Genomic DNA, 23,841 nt, shown 5'->3' on the forward strand with positions numbered 1-23,841 from the left:
TTATCCGACTAGATTTTGTTATCGTGTCAACACAATCGTGTCTTGACACTCATATTAATTATTTATTTATTTATATATTAAATTATATTGTTAGTAAAATTTATAAAATATTATTATATTATCAAAATTAAATTATTATCATATATTTTGTTTGAATGTTTTAATAATAATTAAAATTTTAAAAATAATATGTAAATTAATAAAAGTAATATGTGAGATAATTATTATTAGACTCAATTTTCTATGTATATAATTTATTTAATATTTATATTTTAATATTTTAGTATATTTAATTTTAATTATATATATTACATTTATAAAATTAAATAATTTATAAATTTAATGAAAATGTAAATATATTTAAAGAGATGTGACCATTTGATAATGTTAATGTAAAAGTGGGTAGTTTGAGAAAGAAAATGGGAAAGAAAATGGGAAAGGTAGGTAAAATTTATAAATATATATTATTATATTATTAAAATTAAAATTATTATCATATATTTATTATTTAATGTATTAATAATAATTAAAATTATAAATAATTAAAAAAAATAAATAATTAATAAAATGATATCGAAGAGAATTATTAATAGACTCACTTTTTTATTCATATAATTTATTTTTTATTTATATTTTATTTTAATTTATATTATTATTATTATTAATAGACTCACATTTTTATTCATATAATTTATTTTTTATTTTAATTTATATTATTTAAGTTAATATTATATTTTAGTGTGTTTAATTTTAATTATAAATATTACATTTATGAAATTAAATAATTTATTAATTGAATAAAAATGTAATAGGTTTAGAGAATGTTAATGTGGGTAGCTTAGGTCATTTGACTAATTGTGTTTATGTCGTTTCGTGTGTATACTCGTGCTCGTGTCGTGTCTATACTCGTGTTGTCTCCGTGTCGACTCGTAACTGTATTTCGATCGTATAAACTCATAATCGTGTCGTCTCGTGCTTGTATCGTGTCAACCCAAAACCTGAGTAAGATAATATTGTGTCATTCTGTGCAAATATTGTGTTGGTTCGTATTTAGCTAACTCATTGCCCAGCTCTAGTCATAGTCATGACTCATGGCATGGGATAATTTGACTCAATTTTCTATATTTGTGAAAACATTTTTTTTTCTTCATATTTTCAAAAAATTGCCTTAGATGAATGAGAACCCCTCTTAAAGAATTCCAGTAATGATGAATATAAATGGTAAAAAAAATTCAGTTTTTTTTAGATGAATATAAATGGTAAAATACCTTATATATATTCATCATTCAGTTTTTTTTAGTTCTGGATGGAGACAAAAGAGGGGAGCGATTACTGAATCGAGGGAGAAGGGATATCAATTCTGGGGAGCTAGCTAGGGAGGAGCATCGTTCAATCGGAGAAGAAGACCGAAGAACCTGCTATTGTCCAATCGGAGAAGAAGACCGAAGAACGTGCTATTGTCCTGCAGTTGAAGACGATCATACGAGAAAGACAAAGACAGTTCCAGAATCCGAGAGTTCGCCTTGAAAAAGACGTGAAGTGAAGAACAACAGAAGGTTTCGACTGAAGCTTCTGCAACTCCGATTGATCTAGTTTCTTCTTCCCGTTTTGTTTTCTTATTGTTCAGGTAACACTTTGAACCTATGTAGATGTTTGTTCTTTCTTTAATTCGTGTTAGATTTTCAATTGTGTCGTGTCGTGTTGAAACTCATTTTCGTCTATATCAACGAGCTTTTACGTGACGTGCTAACTTGTGTGTCGTGTTGTGCCGACTAAAGCTTCACATCGGTCATCGTGTCGTGTCGAAACCCGTTTTCATACGTGTCTAGCCGTGCTTTGATTTACTTGAAATATTATGGCTCACGGGTCCATTCGTACCTTGATCCACCCGTAGAAAGGTGCGGTTTCACTTTCCACTTTCAACGTTCGGTTGGACCTAGGATGAAACCATTTTGTCATCTAGATGTAAAGAAAGACCCAATGGGAGCCTGGGTTGGCTCCGTTCTCAACTGCCCATATCCCACGTCTCTTCTAGTCTAGAGATTCTTCTAAAATTAAAAATAAGAAGATATTTTATTTTTTAAAATAATTTTTCATAAAAAAAATACATATAATGACAATGGGCTTGTGCAAGTCTGAACTTAACCATTATTTAATTTCTATTCTAAACAGGCCTAAAGTGTTTCTTTTAATTTGTAAAATAAATAATAAAATAACACGTTAAATTGGGCTTTAGGCTATTCATAAGGCCTAGTTCGGTTTATGGATTCTATTTTATATTAAATCTTTTAAAAGAAAATGGGTCTCCCCAAGTCGAATTTATTAAAATTATATAAATAATGAGCTTTCGATTTGTATTTGGTTTTAAATAAATAAATTGAATTATGCCCTCTTCTTTTAAAAACACCAATAATAAATCTGAAGGTTGGACACGCATCTCCTTTTTAGTCTGGTCTGGCCCATTCTTAAAATAAAAACTCACATACAGGTATGGTTCGATCTTGCAATCTAAGAAAACAAATATAACTTTTTAACCAGGCTAATAACACTTTATATTTTTAATTCAACCCAAAATTTGATAAACGCGTGACATTTTAACTATATAAGTTCAACTTTTTAACTAACTAATCTCTCTCTATATATATATATAATGATGCTTAATTTTTAAAGTGTCCGAATTGTCGGGTCGAGAGTTGTGGTTAATTTGAATATATGTGAGAGTAAATGGATACTTGGGTCGGATTGTGGGTTGACTCGCCCATAAACTTAAAACGGCTAAAAATAAAATAAAAAATGTTATTGGTATGGTTCGATCTTGCAACCTAACAAAATAAGTACAACCTTTTAACCAACTATGCTAATAACACTTTATATTTTTAATTTAACCCAACATTTGATAAACGCGTGACATTTTAACAATATAAGTTCAACTTTTTAACTAACTAATCTTTATATATATAATGATGCTTAATTTTTAAAGTGTCCGGATTGCCGGGTCGAGAGCTGTGGTTAATTTGGATATATGTGAGAGTAAATTGATACTTGTGTCGGATTGTGGGTTGACCCGCCCATAAAAATTTTACCATAATATTTTTTTCACGATTTTTTATATTATTACTCGTACAAATGCACGGGATACATGCTAGTTGTTTTTTATTTTATTGTCGCAATTTATCGTTATCTTATTACTATTATTATAATTATAATTATTATTATTCTTATTTTGGAATTTGTGGTAAAAAAAAATAAAAGATATAAAAAAACAACATTACAAGAGAAAGAGGCAGACTTATCTCACCAAAGTGGGAAAGAAGCTGTGAGGCAGCCATGAATTCGTTATTTTTTTTTTTGTTTGGCTCGATTTTTTATCATAAATTATGTGGCATAGTTATAAATTATACCTAATATCTTTTCTTTAATTACTATTACTATTTTTGTATAAGAAAGAAATATATATATATATATATATATTAAAAATTAATAAATGCTTAAATAATTATTAAATTTAAGAAATTTTATATGAAAAGTCATTTTTCTTTTAATTAATTTTTTAAAGTTTATTAATAAAAAGAGAAATATTATTTTTGAATTTTATAAAAAAAAAAATTTAAAATTCTTTTAGTTTACAAAATATGTAACATCATACACAAAATTATAAATAAAACTCATCAATAACAAGTAATCTAATGATTAATTTGGTTATCTTACACACTCGAGACTATAATTTGAATCCTTACAAATACCAATTTAAGTGAATTATATGTGTAATAATAATAGACGTGATTAGGGTGTGGTTTGTTGTGGGATAAGAAGCCAATAAAAAATATCGTGAGGTCACGAGATTAAAGTTTGTTCCTACTTTTGAATCATTTTGTTACTAAAACTGAAGAAGGAAACACAGTACAAAATGCTTGGCAATCCTTGGTAGAGGTTTATTCATTCGTGCTAAATCTGGTAGATGAACAAATATGTGGTCTTGGAGGAAATCTTAAACAAAAGTTTTTCTCTCGCATCTTGGTCACTTTTATTTGGAACCTGGTGAAAAAGAAGTGAACACGAAAGGTCAATGTAATTGAGCTCGAACAAAGTGTTCAAAACCTTTTCTTTTGGGTGAAGAATGAAGCTTCGTCTTTGTTTTTCTTCGAACCCCCAATCCACTCTCACTTGCCGCTACTAATAGGGTCTCGGTTGATTTCCTTTCCTTTAGCTACTCAAATGTTTCGGTTCGCTATGTTTACAAAGTCCAAAATGAGCAGACTACCTACGGAGCTTGAATACTCATGAGATTAGAGTTCAAATGAGATTGGTAGTTTATTTTCTGAGGGATAATGGACGTGTGAAAATATGATTGGGGTGTGATTTTCCGAGGGATAAGAGGCTGATAGAAAAAGATCGCGAGGTCACGAGATTACAAGTCGATTGAAATTGGTGGTTGATTTATTGAGGGATAAGAGGCCAGTAGCAAAAGGTTGTGAGGTCACGAGATTAAAGATCGATTGAAATTAGTGGTTGGTTTGGCGATGAATACAAGGTTAGTAATATTATGAAAATTGTTAGTTTTCCTAGGTATTAAAGAGGCGTGTGAAAGTGTGATTGTGATTGGTGGTTGGTTTGACTAAAGATAGGCATGTGAAATTAATGAGGTCACAAGATGAGATGTCAATTGGAATTGGTGGTTGGTTTGTCGAGAAATAAAAGACCAATAATAAAGGATCGTAAGGTCACGAGATGAAAGGTCGATTGAGATGGGTGGTTGGTTTACCGAGGGATAAGAGAGGTGTTTGAAAGTGTGATTATGATTGGTGGTTGGTTTGGCAAGAGATAGAAATGTGAAAGTATTAAGGTCAAAAGATGAGATGTCAATTGGAATTGGTGGTTGGTTTGTTGAGGAATAAGAGACCAATAACAAAGGATCGTAAGATCACGAGATGAAATATCGATTGAGATGGGTGGTTGATTTACCGAGGGATAAGAGATGTGTGTAAAATTATGATTGTGATTGGTGATTGGTTTGGAAAGAGATAGGCATGTGAAAGTAAAGATGTCAATTGGAATGTGTAGGTTGTTTGTCGAAGGATAATAGTCTGGTAACAAATGGTCATAAGGTCGTGAGATAAAATATCGTTTGTGATTGGTGGTTGGTTTGCTAATAGGGATAAGAGTCCAGTAAAATTGAGATTGGTGGTTAGTTTACTGAGACGGATAAGAGACCGATAACAAATGATCGTAAGCTCACGAGATTAGAAGTCTCGATTGAGGTTGGTGGTTAAAAATATATGTAAATGAGAAGTTGATTTGACCGAAGTGTGATTACTTGTAGTAAAATAAATAATAAAAATATTATGTCATGACATATGTTATAGAACATAATTAGAAATATGTGTTGAATTTCTTACCAATTTTGATACTCATATTAATATTAATGTAACAATGAGCTTCAATGACAATTCATACAGATTAACTTGCTTGATTATACAAATGTTATACTTAATATTATAAAGATATATAATGTGGAGTGTCTTCTGAAAAAAAAATGTTCATCCTTTTATGGATTAGATTTGCTATTCACAATTCAAGATTTCATTAGTTCTTTTTTGGAGGTTAGTATCTTAGTCATTCCCAGCAAATTTGTAATATATTTGTAATTTTTTTTTATATATATAAACTTTCTCACTTAACCACTAGCATTCCAAAACTTGTGTAACATTGTGAATGTTTCTAAAACAGACACATCAAGTTATAGTTGGTTTTCCGAAACCAAACAATATGAGAAATATCATTATAAATGTTGTGTATTATATTTTGGTTAGAAAATTTTCATTCTTGTTTCATTTTATATCAAAATTAAGTTTCGGTCAGACAATAAACTATTTAAAGTACTCTCGTCTTAAACTCAAATTAATGTTACAAAATATTTTTATTATAAATAATATGAATTTGTTTTATATCATTTTCATGATTGTACACTATCATTTTAGATTGAAATTGTTGTGCACTATTCTTTTAAATAAAATTTTATAAACCAATATCAACTTTTTATTTAAAAGAATGTAACCAATTATATCTTAAACTTATATACAAGACCAAGCAAGTTTTTTTCTTAAAAAAAATATAAATTCAGAACTGGGATTTCTTAAACTTATTTTTTGTTTTCTTATAATAGGTGGGCCGAACTCAGTTCAAATCCGATCCTAGCTCAATCTTTTCAGACCAGGAGAGAGTTTGACGCCCAAATTGAAAGAAAAGAAAGTAATGGGTCAATTTAAATATTTTTGAAGAGCTTCATTTAAATCGAGAAACGATGCGATCAGGTAAGATCATTTAAATAGCATAAAAACCATATGATCATTTAAATCTTTAGTAATTTATATTTAAATTTTTATATTGATCTAAATTTATTTGATCATCTCATCTTTTGCAAAGAAGTTAAGTCTAGTCTGAGACTCAACTTAATCATTTAGATATTTAATTGTTTGGAATTTGTTTCTCCTTTCTTGTTTTTTTATTATTTCTTTCTTTTTAAATAAAATTAAGGGGTTGAAAGAAATTAAAATGAGAATAGACAGTATTCATCAATCTCTTCAGTTTATTCTCATTTTCATTGCAAGAGAAAAAAGAAGGACAAAAGGAAGAGGAAGACAACCGGTTGAAACATCAAGTTGGTATGAAAATAAAAATCATGATTGAAATAATTAGAATTTGATACCGTTTGTAATCTTTGAAATATGTTTGATGACTACTAATTAGGTTCTTTAGGGTCGTTTAATTGTCATCTTTTAATCATAGCTAAGATTTGTCTAGCTTTGATTCTTGACCTTCTCATTTTTTGAATTTTAATGAAATGATTTTAAATATTTTCCTAAAAACAAATTAAGGAGTTAGACTTAAAAAAACACTAAATAAAATAAAAACATTTTTTTAAACGACTCTTCATTCATTTCTTTCCTCGCGTAAAAACAAAATTTTATTTTATTTTAAAATGATAATTGACAAACAAATTTAAATTTAAGTCCACAACATATATAAAACAAATATATAATATTATTATAAAATCTTACCAAAATAAAAGTAAATAAAATATCTCTGTATATCTTTAGTGGCCATTTCAAAATTTATATACACAATCTCCTCAAACACATATATATATATATATATATATATATATATATATATATATATATATTCTCATGAAAAAAAAATATATATTCTGGTTATCAAAATTTACTTACATAATTTGTTTGCATTTTTATTTGAATTTTCAATTGTATTAATTATTTATTTTCACTTAGTTATTATATCTCTTAACATCTACAAAAACAGACAACTTTTAAAATTGATTCTCATAAAAAAAAAATATATAAATCTCATTTATCTACTAAAATGACCAACTTTTCAAATTTGATTACCTTCACTATTGAAAACAATTTTGATTCTTCTAACAATAACTTTTTTTTTCTATTATTTCCGCTAAAATGATCCGCCAATTTTGAACTAGTTCAAATGTTTTGAGTTAAATAGAAAATTTCACATCAAACAAGACCGAAATATTTTAGTTTAGAAGCTAAATATTTATTTAAATTTGCACACAAATATACAACAATCCCACAATCTCCTCAAATACATATAATTCACTCAAATTTATACTTACATGTATTCACTCAAATTCAAAAAACAATATTTTTTTTTTCATATTATTTTCACCATTATATATCTGATCTATAAAACAGGAAAAACTGGCAAGGCAATGGCCCTTCTCAGCTTAATTTTATTTTATCCCCGGGCCTGGTGACGTTGGGCCTTCCGATCCTCTGGGCTGATCAGAGCTGGGATTCTGGCTCAGCTGGACCTCCTTGACCAGACTGACTCGGTTAACCTTCGGGTTAACTCGGTTTAAAGCCTATTTAATTAATTTATTTTTTCTGCCAAATAAACACGTCATGTTAGTTTTATAACATATTTATTTTATTTGTTTTAAATTTTAAAACATATAGAGATCTCTTTTATTAGTCTGGTATTTTGGTTACTTTGATATCTTCCAAATTAATTCTTAATTAATTACAAGAATATTTACTTAATAAATATTTTTTATCATATAACTATTAATCTATTTAAATTATACAATAAATACTTTAAAATAAAAGGTAAAAGTTATAACAAAAACAATATTTTTAAAAGTCAAACTTTTATGCAAGTTTAGTTTTTAATTTTTAAAAGATGTATTTTAAAAATAAATAAATAGAAAATATTTTGATAGTCTTTCAAAGTTTTTATATATTTTTATTTGAATTTTTATTAAGTATAATACTATTATATTAATTTATTTTATTTTTATTATCTATGAAATGTTATAGTTCTTTTTTCTTTTACAGGTTGCCCAATGGGCTACAGATGGGTTGGGTCGGAACCGGCCCATTGGATCTTTCTTGAGCCTTGGAGGGTCTTAATTTTTTTATTTGATTGTCGCAATTTATAATTATTATCGTTATCTTATTATTATTATTATTATTATTATTATTATTATTTTGGAATATGTGGTAAAAAGTAAAATAAAGATTACTCCTAATTTAGAAAAGAACTTAGTATTAATTAATATGCGCGGTAATTAAATTAATATTTTGAAATCGAATCCAAATACTTTATTTCCTTTCTCATTCATTAGTAGGAAACTCAAGCATCCCCTTAATTACCAAATCAATTGACATACAAAGTATATAGCATGCATCCCTACAATGTATTTAACACGTCTCTCCAAACATTGTCTTCTCTTCCAACAAACAAAACACAAGTTTTATTCAATTAATAATACAAAAGATTAGTCTTAGAAAAAAATTAAATGATTGTATCTAAACAAAGTAATTAATCATTTTTTAATTAAGTGACATTTTTTTATGTATTATTCAAAACTTGGTTGAAAATCGTGTACTAATCATATTCAAAAACAAGTTTTATAATATTTGTTCGTCATTTTAATCGAAAGTATTCTATTTGTCATAATAGAATTGTTAAAATAATGAAACATACACAATTCAATTTGTGCATGAACAATCAAGGTTCCTCCATAATGATTTTTTTTTTTTTTTCAATTTGCAGTTTTACACTATAAAATTTAAGGAGGTGTGTTTGAAGGAATAGAGACAACAATCAGACACCCCCAATGGGCTAGACATCCCCAACATCTCCACGCACCATTTATAAGAACTACTTTTAGCTACATTCATCCCTTCTTTTATTTACTATTTTTTTTTTTCATTTGTATGATTTTCTTAAACAATTAAATTTTTTTATTTATTTTAAGACAAATTATAATGTTTGAAGTAAAAGGGTCAATTTAAATAAACAAGAAGAATTTCATGATCATTTAAATATTTAATTAGTAATTTATATTTAAATTTTTATATTGATCTAAATTTATTTTATCATCCCATCTTTTGCAAAGAAGTAAGTCTAGTCGGAGACTCGACTCATCTATTTAGAAATTTTAATTGTTTGGAATTTGTTTCTCCTTCCTTGTTTCTTTATTATTTAAATTATATTTTCTTTTTCAAATAAAATGAATGATTGACTTTAAACAAAATTAAATTAAGTTACCAAATTTAAAAAAAAAATTAAAAAATATTAAAAACGTTTTCTTTAAACGAATCGTCATTCATTTATTTTTTCACGTAAATTTTTTATATATTAAAAAACGTAAATATTAAAAAAAAATTATATATATATATATATATATATATATATAACTTTTCTGAAATATAAAATCCAATACATTTTTTTAAAACAATTTCCTAGTTTTCATCGACACATACTTATCATGTGGGAAAATGATCATTCTCTTACTTATTATTATATAAACAAATAAAAAAAGATTAGTTAAAGTTATATATTTTTTATCTAGTTTATTTATTTACAAAATTTGAGTTTTATTAAAAAAATAATTTAAAATTTAATTAACTTGAAATTCAATTAATACGACACCATTTCTAAATTAATTATTTATTTAATTCTGTCAACGAGCCCATATAAAAATGGGTAAAAAAATAAATTTGTTAACTTAAAATTATTTTAGAATTATAAAAAATGGATTTAAATGTTCAATTATGCTAAAATCTATGTGTTCTCTGGAACCAATTATCTCTTTTAGATTTTACCGTGCATATTAACATTTTATTTTATTTTTTATTTTATTATTTTTTTTTTTTTATAATCAGATTAGGTTGGGGAGATAATGACAGCCAAAGATCAGTCCAAAATTTTCGGCAAGACAAGTTAAAAGAAAGAAGACCAAGTCAGCCGCAGGTGTCTTTGTACAGGAAAAAAAACTTTTAGGACCTCATTTGGAAATCTGGAAAATAAAATTTCAAGCAGTTCCTCCTCCAAAAACTTTAGAGTCAAAATAAACGAATATAGCGCAACTCTTCTCAAACAGACGATGCATTGAGAAAATCAAGGAGGAGAAGCATGGAAGAATGTTATTTGAAATTTTCGCTTTGAGTAGATAGTGTGGCTCGGTTGAGTTCATCATGGCACTTCCACGAGCATTCTCGGGTTGTAGCGGTTGAGTGATGGCTTGAGGCCAGTATCAAAATATTCCTCGTTGAGTTAGGAACAATTTGGTAGCTCATGGGCCAATTTTGGTGGATCATACGTTCAAGAATCATCGTTAGAACCAATAATGCTCGAGTGAACCTCAATTGCACCACTTTTGGATTCAAGCGCGAACTGGAACCGTTTGGGACAATCATTTTAACTTTTGTTTAAGCAATTCAGGATTGTAGGTAAGCTCATAGTGGTCATTTTGGTAGATCATAGTTAAAATTTGGTGAAGCATAGCTCCAGTAATTTCCTTAGGAAAGTGTAGTGACCAGACAACTATTTTCTTTAAAACTGAAGAATAATACAATATTGTGATCATTTGAGAAAAAACAAAAATACTTAGCATAATTTAAATAAAAAAAAATGGGAGTGTTGCTATAAGGATTCAATACTACCCAATATGAAAGAAAAAATTGGAATTTTATTAAACTGCTTTATTAACTCTATTATATATATATGGGAAGAATATCAATTTTATTTATAAAGTTGGAAGGAGGTGTCAAATTTATTTACAAAGTTGTAAAATTCTATATATATATATACAAACTTGTCAAAATGTGTCAAAATTATTTGTTATAACGGAATATTTCAAACGGAGTTAATTTTTTATCCACGTGGATATTTATTTTATATTTTGTTAATGCAATTTTATATATATAGTTAATGCAACTTTCCCTGCATAATGGGTTTATCAAACACTGTACGTACACTTACACAAGAATGACATCTTCAACATTTGATGCAATTGGTCCTATAATCTCCACTGTTCCAGCATCACACAAGGACCTACCTAAAAGAACAACTTAATTAGAAGATAAATTATCTAGCACAGAGAATGCTATTATATATCATTATTAATTTGGTAAATTAACTAAATGTTATCAACTAAGTTAAGTTTTCTTGAATTGAATTTATGAAGTTAAACTATCATACATACATACAGATTCCATGATAATTTATTCAAGCTAATATTCAACCGGTAAGTGGAAAGATGTGTGCAGATTTTTGAGGATAAAAAATAATTATTGGCTGACTGCCCTTGCCGCACAAAAAAAAGAATAGTTAATTAACTGACATGATATCAAATCAATAGAATCACAGTTCTCATCAGATACATTAAACTGAATGCGCATACAAAATTTTTTAATATTATTAGTGTCATACGCGGACCATAAAAATTTGTTAGTTAATTGATGAGTTTGTTTTCCGGAATACATGATCGATCTTTTCACCTGGCAAATACTAGTATAATCACAATTTCAATATAAAGGTGTGTGGATATAAGTGAAAGGGTGTTGTTCTCTTTCACTATTTTGCTTCTTAGAGATTTTATATCATTTCTTAATGACAATATTATGTGCACATTCACAACACCAATATCTATCTTGGTACGTCTCACTTATTAAAAGTTGTATTTTTTAACTATATATTCTTTCCTTATCTAGGCAAGTCAAATTTCTGGGTTTCGAGAATTTGTACCGCACCCGAATTTGCTTCGAAAAAAACAAGTACTTAAATTATTTGAAATGTCGGTTCGGAACCATTGGATACACGGACCTGATTTTTTATTTTTTTATTTTTTTTACTTATTTAACTAATTTTAACCTATTAATATATTTTTAGTGTTTACATATGTTTTAAACATAATTTAGATTAAATTAAACAAAATTTTAATATTTTAAAATATTCGATGATACATTAAAAAAAATAATTCATGTATTAAACTTAAAAAAAATCATTTAATAAAAAATTATAAATTTTGATATTAAATAAAATAAAATATACAGTCATATATTATATAATATATAAACAAATAATATTTTAAAAAATATATATTAAAAAGGTCTTCTTCCTCATCTCTTCTCTAACGGACCAGCAGTAGCCGATAGGTAGGAACCGAATGACAAACCGTGAGAACTAATTATTATTTTTTAATTATCCAAATTGGTACTCTGAACCGAACTCAAAACCAATTGATTCCGACCTGAAATTATTCGAAACTGAAAATCAAACTAATTACCCGAACCTGAACTGAACCATTCGATTCCTTCGGGTAACATTGCCATGACTAAGGATTATGATACATTGGAACATAAATATGTCTAAAACGTCCAAACCAATTTTAACAAATTAGAACACGAAAACAATACTTAATTTCAAAAAATATGTCTAAAACGTCTTTAAATATCATTTCATTTAAAAACCGTGACAAATTAATTAAAAAAATGAAAATAATACTTTAAAATAAGACACACATTTTTGTTTGTTTGGAAAAAAACCTCAAATAACTAAAATTTTGATAGTTAAAGCCATTTATGATATAATTCAAAGTTTGAGCCTCGTTGAATGAAAACGAGCTAAATTCGAGTCTAATTGAGTCATTTTTTTTCTTTATATTATATTTTTAATGATTTCTCATAAGTTATTAATAATTTATTACATTAAGCAATTATTTTTATTACATTTAAATGGTCTAAAATAATTGTTTTTTTTTTACCGTGAAACCACAAGCTTCAATCTCGTTGCATTAGAAAGCCTACCTCCATATTCAAATATTATAAAAATGTAAATATGAGTTGCTTTAATCTACAAATAAAAGACATTAAATGGCAAATTAGAAGTCTAATTATTAGGAATACAATTTTGACCCCACAATAAGATCATGCTTAATGGAATACATCCTTCTTATTTTTGTCACAATTAATTAAAATATTGGTTATTAAAATAAATTATATTAATTGTTTTTATAGTTTAAATGATTGTGAATCTATAAGTACAAACACCTAATCTTTTTTTTATGGTGGCCGACTATAGTTTAGTTATCCAATATTTGTAATGAGAATGGTTATTTATAACATATTTGTAATGTAATAATTTATTACATTACAACTAATTCGAAATGTTTATTTAATTTAGGATTTTAATGTTAATTCTCAATTTTAACTAAATTGAGAAGCCTAATTAATGACACTCTTTTTTTTTTTCCACAACTTTTACAGTTTTAAGATTTTTCCGACCATTTTCAGTGATTGTTTCCATTTGGCTTCTCACTTTCAACAAATATCAGATAAAAATAATTAGGAAACTAAATATTTTTTTCTTATTTTAAGACCTCCACTTTTTGTGGACTGAGATATTCAACCTATAAAATTCTCAGGATCCTGTAAGGTAATCCAAATCCCCTGTTCTCCCTATAATCACAGTGTGTAAATTTGTGATCACCAATCTGTGTTGAGCTTAAATCTACTCTCGCCGTTTTGATTGAGGTGTTTGTCTAGGGTTTCATTTTATATATATTAAAGTTCCTGTTTTTTTCTTTTCTCGTTTATATGGGCAATGGAGATTTTGTATTGTCTGACAGTAGAATTACGGAAAGCTTGGAGGTTACTTAGGTATTCAGTGTCACCAAAACCCAAGAACAACCACTTCTTGTAAATCATTTCCTATTGTATTTAATCACTTCCTTCTGAATCTGCTATTTCAAATAACCTACTGTAATGAATATAATGATTCGTGTTTGTATTCATCTATTTCTTATAAAGTTTGGGTTGAGTTTGAATGCTTGCTAAGATCAAATACCCGAGTTTCATTTGTTGGAACAAACATTTCTGGGGAATATTATAATTAATTAATAAATGTAGATCTCAAGGTAATAATTGAACTTAATCAAATTGTTGTGTGACTCATTTCAATTTTAATGAAGGTGAACATCATGATGTTTGCTTCCCAAAGTGTCTTAAATTGCTTGGTATATATCAGGACAAATAGCGGAACATGAGTGTTATGGCACATGGCTGGCTGGGGTTCAAGAGACAAGGCTAGATTAGCCCTCAAAAGATTGCATCCAGCCTCTAAACAAGATGAGAACTCCTTGGTGCTGACTGTAGTAGGTCAAAATAATGAAGATATTCTTGATACTGAGCCTCTTCCAATTTCTAAGGAATATCCACAGATTAGTGGACCTAAAAGGTCATTTGCGAGGTGAATGTTGTTCTTTGCCTGTATTCTTACAGTACTAGTGTTTCTATTTGGTGTTCATAATATGCTTCCAATTTCTGACTTTTTGCATACTATATAAGAACATATGTTTGCTTTTAGCATATGCTTGGAAGAACAGTTCCTTACTAGCTATTAACTGTTGACAATTCTATGTCCTTGGTTGTTCATCTGTTATGTTTATTTTTTGGGTAAATTAGGATGATGTCAGTAAACTGAGGAGTTCCATTTTACTAACCTATGACAATTCTATTTCCTTGTTTCTTAATCTGTTAACTGTAATGGCTGTTGTACATTTTCTTTTTTGTGTTTTTAATAGCATCCATCTTGAGTCATGGTAAGTACGAAGGCTTGAACGCTTCCCGGTAGAGTTATCAGCTTTTGGAATCTGTGGCAAAACTAAACTTCTGAAGATTGATGTCTGTTTTGCGCTTTATACTTTTACATAGACTACCACCATACCATTCATAATGTCACATGTTTTATATCCTAGTCACTTTACCAGTTCTCAGTTTCCAGTTTCAGACATTAGTATTTTCTTCTTGCAGGCTTGACAACCGAATAATGAAGGCTATAAGAAGCTTGAAGGAGCAAGGTGGTTCTAATAAGACTACAATAGCAACTTTCATAGAGGTACAGTACATGAAGGTTTTATTATGAAGAATCAAGAATTTCTCTTTATTCTTATAATAGATGGACATGAGAAACACTTTTCTTTGGGGGGTTGGGTTTTCGAAGTAATGAGTTTGTCACAACACATTATTCATGACTTTATTTGATACATCACTGTTTCATGTGCAAGTACATGTATGATGCAGCAATATTGTTTGAAAAATTATTTGGACAGGTAGAATAATGTGTAAGTATTCACAAACTAATGTACATATGCAAACAGATACTAAGCATAGAAAGGCAGTAGTCTGAATACTTAAAAAAAGTGTATAATTGATTGGCTGACCTTCAGCTTATTCTCAATGACCCGATTCCCTAACAGGTAATATGTTTTTGACTCAATGCATATTGTGTATAGTCGACGGATAGGCTGCATTTAATATATTGACAGACAGGCCTTGAACCCCCCAGATTACTAGTTTCTTAAGTAAGAAATTCTCCACCATTTTGATGAACTCAACCACTGAAACTCTATGACATCCTCCTACATCCCTATTTCGTATTTTGTTTTATGCTTTATTATGTGCAAACGGGCAATGCTTTTTCCTTATTCTTGCTTCCAAAATCTTGAATTATAGTTCTTTGTTCATTCAAGTTGTTGGATAATATTCAGCAATTGTTTTGCCACTGATCTTGCAACCACCTTACATCAAGATTAGAGCTTGGTTGATGGAAAAGTGGATTAATTGAGTTAAATGGCCCAAATATCATTTGTATTTAATTTTTTTTAATTATATAATAAATAAATAAAGGGTGTTTTGGTTGACGAAGTGATTGCTGATGGGTAAGGTGTTATTTAGATTAAATCCGTGAACCCTTCATCAAACAAGTCCTAACCGTTTGATCTTTTTTTTCATTTGGTCTTCAAAGTGTGTGTCTTTTTGTTGGGAGAATATTTTTCCATTATTTTTTCTGTCTGTTTCATCAGGAGCAATATTGGTCACCTCCAAACTTTAAACGGTTGTTATCAGCAAAATTGAAGTATTTGACTGCAATTGGGAAACTGATAAAGGTAAGCCTCAAATGAAGAAGATAACATTGTTAGGATAAAATGGGAATTGCTAGTTGCTTTGATGATAATTGTCTTGCAGATGAAACGCAAGTACAGAATTGCGCCATCCTTTGACAGCAGCAGAAGAAGCTCATCACCACCACCATCACCACAAACCATGGTGGTCCATGAAGGATGTTCAAAATTGGACAAAGATGAAATGATCCTACTTGAACTCCCTAGGGATCAAGTAGAACTAAGTAAACTGTATGGTAATATACTATTGTGATTATGTATGTGGTATATCTTGTGAATTAACTTTATTCTCTTACTCAAAAAACTGCACATATCTTTCCCACTTACTGGTTCAATATCAGCTTGAATAATTATCATGGAGCCTGTATGACAGTTTAAAACCATAAATTTCAATTCAAGAAAACCTAACTAGTTGATAAATTTTAGTTACAAGTTGTCAAATTAGTGTTCCCTGTGCTAGATGATTTATCTTATAATTTGTTTTTCTAGGTCCATATTAGATGTCGGGACAGTGGAGATTATAGGACCAATTGCATCAAATGCTGAAGATGTCATTCTCGTGTAAGTGGTTTGGGCTTATAATATTAGATGACAGGGATTGACATGTATTACTTAAGACCGTTGATAAATCCATTTTTTTTTTTTTTAAGTTAGCTGGAATATGAGACTTTATCTCTTACTGATATATACGGATTATAGGGGAAACTAATGACTACTAAAAGGCATTTTCTTCTAAAAAGTTTCTTTATTTGATTTATAGTTTCCAAAACATATCCAAAACCGTATCGGGATTAGTCAACGATACTTATTTTGCTGTATGCGACACCCGTTTATCCGTATCGTATCCGATACTCCAAAAAAAATAGAAGTATCCGTGCTACATAGATTTTATATTATAATTTGATCTATATTACAGGTATTCAGCAATACTTAGTTCTTCACCTGCTAATAGAATCAGTTTGAAACCGGTAATGTTTTAACACATTGCATGTTCAATGCTTAGTTCCATATTGGTATATTTTGTTCCAAATCTCCCATTTCTTCTCGTAAATTGTCATATAGAACCTAGTTGCTAAGCTTTGTTTTATGAATCAGATAAAGTATGTAGCTGAATATGATTAAAATACCTAGAAATATTGGATGCATAAACAACATTTCAGAATCTCAAAGATATGTAGAAAAACACACCAATGATAAACTATCTAGAGAAGAAAATAAAAACATATTTTAATATTTATATCATAGATTACATCAATAGCTTGGGGTCCTTCATTAGCCGGAGTTTGGAGAACCACGCTTTGAAAGCTAAAGAAAGGTAAGTGGGATATGTTGCTCCCTTTGTAAGAGCTATAAATAAAGGGAATTGGGATGTCAGAATTTTTTTAATCTAAACATTACAGAAATGATTATAACCTAATAATCCTATTCCTTTACAATGTAAAGAAGTAATTAGCCATGTTTATAAAATCTAATGTTAACCACATTAAACATGAAAATTATTACAAGAAGAATATTTTAAATATAACAAGGAAAATACTTTTACCTATTCCAATAATTTCATACTAGTTAGTTATTTTTTTTTTTTTTTTTTGTGTCTTTCACTTGGTTAGATTTCATTATATAATATGCTTGTAAGATAAACAGAATGAGTCTCTAATAAAGCTTATAAACTGCTTTCAACTTCATTTGAAAATATTTATACTACTTCCATATTTCTAAATATCTCAGGAGCCTGCAAAATGTAATTTCTCCTGCTCTAAACTGTGATGCCTTATTTTCATGGAACCTTGGATGATAATTAATGAGCTTCAAACTTGCTTTGCAGTCCCCTCCATGTTTGCCCGATTTATCATCTAGTGAGAACATAGACGTTGTTCTGGCTTCAATAAAATTAGGGAAGTACACCAAGGTAATGCATTCTCTTGTGGAGCTAGATCCTTTGTTGTATTTTCAGAAACCAGACCACATAATAATCTTCCTTTTGCTGGAGTGGTTTCACGATCTATTTTCTCCCGAAATCTCTGAGAAATGTGACAGAATTCTTAATTAAGATGCTCATTGAGAAGTATGGTTGCAAAGTAAAGTGCATGACAAATATTTGTATGCAATGTACAGAATTGTTTTAATAGAATTATGATAAACATCAAGCAAGAGGAAAAAGAAATATTATAGTACTGATTCATCCTTCTATCTTCACGATAGTTAGATGATGAAAATCGTAGTACTTGAGCCGCCGAATGATCAGATGCGCGCTGCTCATATGGTGTCTATAGCAAAAGGAAAAAGAATTATGTTCATATGTTGGATGAGATGGGTGGAGACATTTTTATTGTTATTAATTATTGGACTATCAATGAAGATTTTAATTAAGTTCCTGTAATTATGTACTGTCTATTTTAAAATCAATTGCCGCTTTAATTAATTTATGGTACAGTTAAAAAAGTATACAAAAATAATTGAATTTTAAAAATATTAATAATATAAGAATGTGAGAAGGACAAATAAATAATACATGCATGCATCTTATAATTAAGGTTTTGAAAGCATGAATTTATTAAATATTATTATTATTATTTTTGAAAGTGGCCGAAGAACAAATAAAAAAAAAAAACTGACAAACAACATGCATGGGTACAGAATTTGTGTTTTTTTCTCAAATGATCCCAATATAAATTATTGATATTTGGTAGAAAATAAAAAATAATAATTAAAAAAATAAATAGTATTTTTGGTGAATAAATTAAGCGGTATAATAGAGAAGAGGGACAAAAAATAGAATGAAAAACAAACGAGACCTAACTTATAAAATTTTTCTATATATATATATATGTTGAAAGTGAGGAGAGAGAGAAAGAAAGAGAGAGAGTGAAATTGGATTTGTTTGAAAATGAATCCACAAGGTCTTTCTCACCACCAGCTTGTGATCTTCATATGTATTTTTTTGGGTATTGTCATGTTCCTGCTGATACTGATTCTACCAGCCGTGTACAGATTCTGCAGCAGTCGAGATGGTCAAGGTATCCCCTGATCTTCCGTCTTCACCGTCTCTGCACCCGGCGGCGTAGGGGCGTTTGTTAGTATTAATATTGTCCGTAGTAGTAGTACGGTAGTTGTGTGTGTTTGTTAATTTGTAGTAGACTTAACATTAATGAATTTCTTGAGCTAGCTAGCTAGCTAGGTTGATGAAGAAGAGGAATAATGTAATGAATGATTTATGGGTTGAATGAGAATGAATTTCTTGGTCTCGTTTCTTATAACAGGGTTAATTAATTAGGCGGCCGTTTTGACTGTCTAGCTAGCTAGGGTTTTAATTAATTATGAGAAATCTTCTGAGATCCTTAATTTGTTGAACTTCTGGTCTATCATCGATTGTGCTTGCCGCCGTTGTTGAGATCGAAGCTCGTATATATATATATATATATGATCACTTTTCTCCGCTTCTGGTCTGGTCTGGTCGATCTGGTATTAATTTGTTGAACTTGATCTTCAGCCGCCATCCATCGTCCCCCAACACCTCTCTCTCTCTCTCTCTCTCTCTCCAAAAGATATGGTATCGATCTGATCTGTTCATCTGTAATTCTGTAACACACAAGAGCGACATTCGATCGATCGATTACTCAATCTCACGCATTTGAGCGAATATTCTACGGTCAGCCCGAACCCCATCCTGCTAGCTATTTGGTAATTGGGGAATTAGAAAGATATCCTTATTTGCTGTGATCGATCAATACGATACATGTCTACTTACTTTTCAAGGTTTTCTTTATCAAATTTTATTTTTAATTAAGATTTTCAAGTAATTCATGTCCGTCCATATAAAATTAATTATATTTTCAAGATTTAATTTTATAAATGTTGTCTTATAAATTTTCGAGATTGAAGAAATGGGTCTCGTTTCAAAGGTGGAAGAATCGAGAGAAGAGATTCATTGATTGTTACCCGCAGGATGTTGCTCAAGAACCAAGGCAGGAATTGATGAACTAATTAATTAATTAATGGATCAAGTTCTTAAACTAATTAATTAGGAATGTTTCGGAGACCACCTGATTATTCTAATAATCTAATCAGAAGAAAGAAGAAGATCACGTCCCAATAGAGTTGACTCATGAATGATGTATGTACATGACTGAGGAGAGAGTGATGAATAAATAGCCAATTACTAATTAATTAAGATTTTTCATTTTAAATTCTACCCAATTAATTAGAGAATGTAAGTAATTGGATCACTAGCTAATTGTCCTTAATTTAATTAATAATTAGGCTCATATATCATAATCTCTTCTTTACAAATTCGAGTCTCAATCCAATTATATATGCCCTTCATTTCTTCACCTCTTTATTTCTTTGACATATTAAAATTGGTCAAATGTTAATTTGTTTGAAGTAGAACCTGTTTCTTTGTTTGATTGTGACCCGACACAGCTAGAGAATATATATATATATATATATGACATAAGCAAATGTTTTGGTGTCTTAATTAAGAATGTTGCATATATAAAAAATCATATAAAAAATATTTATTTAGCATTACTTATATTCCTTTTACATTTAGTGGTAAGTATATTTATTTTTTTTTAGCATTGGTCTGAGTAATGTTTCTTTTCAAAATCATATAAAAAATATTTTCAATATACATCTAACCATATTTTTATTATAGATAGATTTTTTTTAGGCCGACAAGGGTTTATTTGATGGAGGTATGTGTGTGCAAATTTGAGTGAATTATATGTGTTGAGAGGATAGTGTGATGATTGTATATTTTTTTACAAATGATAATTTTTTTTTAATTTTTTTTTAATTTTAAGTTAAAGTTTCGCTCGAAACAAATTCTTTTAATGATTAAACTTATAATAATTCGAATCATATTTAATACAATTCAAAATCTGAGCCCCAAATAAAAAACAATATAAATTAAAAAATTAAATAACAATTTAACTAATTTTATTTTTAAATAGTGAGAAAAACCAAAAAATACAAAATAATTTATAAAATTGTTTGTAAATCCGTCTTTTATTATATTGTTATGCAAAAAAAAGAAAAAGAAGGGGTTATATTGATTAAACTAATTTATAATTAACAAATAGCCTAATAAATTAAATATTTATTTTAATCTCAAGTATATTCTTTCAATATAAAAAAAAAATATGAAATATATATTCATAGCATTAATATCGTAAATTCCTAATAATCAATATATTTTCTATCAAATCAAATTTGTAAATCCTAATCCATTTTTATAAACCTAGATCAAACTAGCTTGCTTCAAAATAGACATTATTGAATTTAAAAATTATTAATAATAATATAAAAGAAAAAAAAAGATAAAGTTTCAGTTTCAAGCTAAAGAGCTCTTTGAGAAAATGACTAGCTAGAGGATACAAATAGAGAGAAAATTCCTAAAATAAAATTATTATTATTTTTTTCAAAGTGGATAGAATTTTATTAGGTCAGGAATTGTAAATGTAAACGTGAATATTTATTTAATAAAAATATACTGTTTTTTCAAAAGTTGATTATTTAAATAATTATGTGAAGAAATTAAAAAAAAATGTTAGATCTTAAAAAAGTTTGTTAGCATCTTAAAAATAATTAAGTTAATTAACTACTAAGTTTGTTTTAGAACTGTTTTATCAAATTTAACTCAATTAAGAGTTAAATAACCGAGTCTCTGACTTTGTTTTTCACAACTAATTCATCTTCATTTAGCTTGTTTTGAAAAACTCATCTAATTCCAATAACCGATTGAATCATCCGGTCTTAGAATTAGATGCCACACTTTACTTCTTTTAAATTGATTCAGCTCTTCTTGCTCTTCTTGCATAGCATTGATGGATGAAGCAATGTTTAATCTATTTTTCTAGGCTCAATTTGAGAAATAAAAGCAGAGTTTGCAAATTCATCCATTAAATGGTAAATGGTCTTACGATTTCGTAAAGTGTTTATTAATAATTGACCTGTTTTGAGTATAACATGATGTGTTAATGGTTTCTGTCCAAAGTATTTGAGAAATGCTGGAATTTGTTAGCATATATTTCATTGCTTCTTTCAGTGTTCTATTCCTCCTTTCAGCACCATCATTTTAATGTGGAGTTCTAGAATTATGTTGGTGAATTCAGTTCTTATATCACTTCTAATCTTTATTAATATATATAATTTTTCAAATTTTAAATATAAATTTAAGGAAGAGGAAATGAGGCCAATTGAAACGTTGAGTCAGCAATTGCATTTATTTATACACTTTTTTATTTTCCTTAATGAGAGACGTTTAATTATAAAAAATTAAGGCGTGACATAATTTGTTTAATGAAAAATAGAAACTTAAAATATATAAAAAATAATAGTAAAAAAGAAGAAAAAGAAAAGGAGAATCAAAACAAATAATTGAAACTAAACTTAACATTTTTCTTATCCTTTTAATTTTGTGACCTACTAAATATATGTTTTTGTGTGGATGGATAAATATAGATTATAACATAAACATGGTACGTAGCTTAATTGATAAAATGATCTTATATAAAAGATTAAAAGGTAATAATAATAATAATAATAATAATAACGTTATGATTTAAATGACAGTTTTGATTTAAACGAATGTCAGGTAAAAAAAATATCATTTTAATCATTCTAAAAATTTAAGAAAAATTAAAGAAAAGTAAATTTAAAAATAAAAATAACTTATCTCTCCCGGTCCCAATCAAAATGACAAAAGGTGGGGGTTAGAGTAGTAAAATTAAAAAGATGCTCTCTCCAATTTGTATTAAATTATTGAAGTCTATAAATGTAAAAAATAGTTCAAAATGTTATAAAAGAATATAATGTCCATTTAAAGATATGAAATAATAGAGGTCTAACTTATATATACACCCTTGTACTATATTAGTGTTTTGAATTTGCCTCATGTTTTTTTGCTATAGACCATTTCATGCTAATATTTTTGATTGAAAATGTGGATAACTAATTAAAAACACTACATATTTTAAGGGATATAAAAATATAATAGTTTAAGGGCCTATTTAAAAAAATATAATAGCTTAGAGATAGTTAAAGTAAAAGTCTTTCAATTACATAAAATTGCATAATTATCACAATTTTAGGTCATTAAATTAAGAGGAAATCAATAGAGATTACATTCTAACCCAATAATCATTCCCCTTCAATTCAATTTATGGTGTTCTAAGTGAGAATTGATTATGTAATTTTTATCGTTTAAGAACCTACTTAAATTACCTTAGTGTTAGCTCTTATATATATGAATTGAGAAAATTGATTTCAATACTTAAATATTTTTTTTTTCTAATTAAATCCAAAGTACTGTTCCGTTGGTCTCCCATGCAACCATGGAGAATGTTTTAATTAGGCCTTGTTTGATGCTTATCCATGTTATTTGGGTTTGTTTCAATGATAATATTGGATGAAAAACTATATTATTTGAGTTTTTAATGGTTTGAATTTTAATTTTAAATTTTATAAAAATAAAATAAGAAAATTTTAATATTTGTTTTGATAAATTAAACTATTTTCATTACAAAGTGTCTGTCTGTCTTGCATATTGTAGA

At 28.2% G+C, this 23,841-nt stretch overlaps 1 pseudogene; it reads left to right on the plus strand.

Moving 5' to 3' along the window:
- The first annotated feature begins 14,349 nt into the window (after nucleotides 1–14,349).
- Nucleotides 14,350–18,195, plus strand: LOC124926666 (annotated as a pseudogene).
- Nucleotides 18,196–23,841: the final 5,646 nt, after the last annotated feature.

The sequence above is a fragment of the Impatiens glandulifera genome, chromosome 2 (genome assembly GCF_907164915.1).
Source record: "Impatiens glandulifera chromosome 2, dImpGla2.1, whole genome shotgun sequence".
Taxonomy (NCBI): domain Eukaryota; kingdom Viridiplantae; phylum Streptophyta; class Magnoliopsida; order Ericales; family Balsaminaceae; genus Impatiens; species Impatiens glandulifera.